General features: G+C 35.0%; 1 pseudogene; it reads right to left on the minus strand.

The window, feature by feature from the left end:
* Positions 1–494: 494 nt before the first annotated feature.
* Positions 495–1456, minus strand: LOC109677030 (olfactory receptor 10AG1-like; annotated as a pseudogene).
* Positions 1457–2640: the final 1184 nt, after the last annotated feature.

A 2640-nucleotide genomic window follows, 5' to 3' on the forward strand; every position in this document is an offset into this window, starting at 1 on the left:
ACTAACTTCAGTTCAAATTTTTATTAATTTTCAATATTGTAGAAATAGCATGAAAGTTTAAGGAAACTAAGGTAATGCAACATTGTGGGTTTCAGAAAATTCTGAAATAACTTTGAACACTTTACATTTACACCCTCTTTTTTTCAAAACTAAATATGTGCATGTGTAAGAATAGTTATTTAGAGTGAAGTTAAAAACAGTTGAAATAAGTAAAAACAAATTACTTTGGGACAACAATAACAAAGGAGGAAAAACTGTGGCAAAATAAACCCATCTCAGACATGTAGGAGTGCTGTTACACCATGTGCTTTCATATACTTATCAGCAAAGGATATGAGGATATGATTCTTTCCTTTTTGCTTTCATTCTGAAACACTCCATAATGAGGTAGAGTCAGTGAAAGAAATAACTCCACTACTTACAGATGCTGTAAAACCTCCAGAATTTGCCAGGAATCAGCAATAAGGGATAGTGACATTCATTCACCAAATCACTCATTTGAGCACATGGCACTGTGTTTTAAGTAATAATTTTCTCAGGGCTGCAATCACCTCCTTGTTTCTAAGACTGTATATCATTGTATTGAACATGGGAGTCATGATGGTATAGAAAAGAGAGAGTAGTCTATCAGTTCCTGCAGAATGACTGGATTTTGGTCTTAAGTAGGTAATGCTAGCAGATCCAGAAAATAAACCCAGAACCAGAAAGTGGGAAGAACATGTGGAAAATGCCTTACCCCGTCCTGTGGCTGTTGGCAATCTCAGAATGGTGGAAATGATTTTGCTGTATGACCCAAGTATCAGCATAAAAGGCACCACACCAAACAATGTAGCTACTGCATAGACAGACAGCTCCTGCCCAGAAGTGTCGCCACAGGCTACCTTGATAATGGAGGGTATATCACAGAAGAAGTGGTCAATTTGGATAGAATTACAGAAATGCAGAGAGAATATTTGACACGTCTGCCCTATCTGAACTGGGATTCCACCAAGTCAGGAGCTGGCTGCCAGATGGATGCAATTCTTTGGGTTCATGAACAGAGGATAGTGCAAAGGGTTACAGATTGCTACATAGCGATCATAGGCCATCACAGCCAAGAGAAAACATTCAGTGCTCCCAGTATAAGGAAGAAATGCACTTGAGTGCCACAGTTCAGCAAAGAAATGCTTCTTTTCTGAGTCCAAATGCTGACCAAAATCCTGGGGAGAGTGACTGATACATAACAGAATTCCAGGGAAGAAAAATTTGCTAGAAAAAAATACATGGGTTTCTGTAGTGCTGGGTCAAGACTAGTTAATATAATTATGAGGATGTTTCCAAGTAGGATAATTATGCAAATAATAGAGAACACACCAGATAAAAATCCTTGGAGGTTTGGAAGGTCAGAGAATCCCAATAGGACAAATTCCTTCACTGAGGAAATAATGTCTTCTCCTCTGATCTCTTCATGGTTCATCTGTGGGAATTATTTCATCAGAAGTTCAAGTCACTTCCCTCAGCTCAGTATTTGCTTTCATATGTATAATCCAAGCATGGCACACACTCATGTTTTACCTATTCCCCCCCTGCCTTTTTTGATGATATTAGGGTTTTAACTTAAGACTTATGCTTGCTATGCAATTGCTCCATAGCTTGAACTACTCCACTAGCCCTTACCCACTCCCTGTAAGATTAAATACTATAATTTTCATAAATTCTACAAGGTTAATAATTATATCTTTCATTATTGAGATATAGCCATATTAAAATTTTCTTTTTTATCCAAAAATTACTATATTCACTTGCTTATAGTGATGCACTGTATTATTTTAAATTTTGGAATCCATTTGAACCAATCGAATCTCAAAATCTGAATCAATTTTCCATATAGCAATTATTCATTTATTAGAGTGCCAAGTTTTTGTCATTATCTCCCAATTGTTTCCTATTGATATTAATTAAAACTTTGTCTCACTGTTCAAGTTGATATTTCGTTTTCCTGCTTAAATATTTTCATAGACATATACAGTTAATATTTTAAATTATGATCTTGTTATATATTACCAAATCTTGTCCCACACAATTTGGCAAGGTTATTATTGTCAAATATTATTAACCCATCAAATATAAAGGAGTAATATTCATCCTAAAACAGTGTTTAAATTCGAAGGTAAGTTCTATGAAACATCAGTGATAATTTATTCATATCATACAGTTGAGAAAAGGAAATCTAGGATGTTATCTGTTTAGTAACAGTAAGAGAATAATTCTAACTAGCATGCACACATTTGAATGTTTATTATATAAAAGGGATATCATGCAGAACTCATCTCTGTGATTGTCCAAAATCACTTACTTCCTCATTAATCATCAATTTTGGCTGACATATTCATTCTATTCACTCATTTCTGCTGTGTGAGTTTGTTCACTGATGTAAGATATTGAAGTGTCAATTACCAAATTTTATGTTATTTGCTAACCTCTAGAAGGAGTTTCTTTTGATTGTGTTTATATTTTATGTGTCATGCACAGATAATTATTTCACAAAATTTGACTTTCTGAGTTCCTGGAGAAATTACTAACAATTCAGGTTGGTTGTTTCATTGGAATATCCCCCAGCTCTATGCGATGGCTCTGAGCCAAAATGTAAACCCCACTTCC

The sequence above is a fragment of the Castor canadensis genome, chromosome 1 (genome assembly GCF_047511655.1).
Source record: "Castor canadensis chromosome 1, mCasCan1.hap1v2, whole genome shotgun sequence".
Taxonomy (NCBI): Eukaryota; Metazoa; Chordata; class Mammalia; order Rodentia; family Castoridae; genus Castor; species Castor canadensis.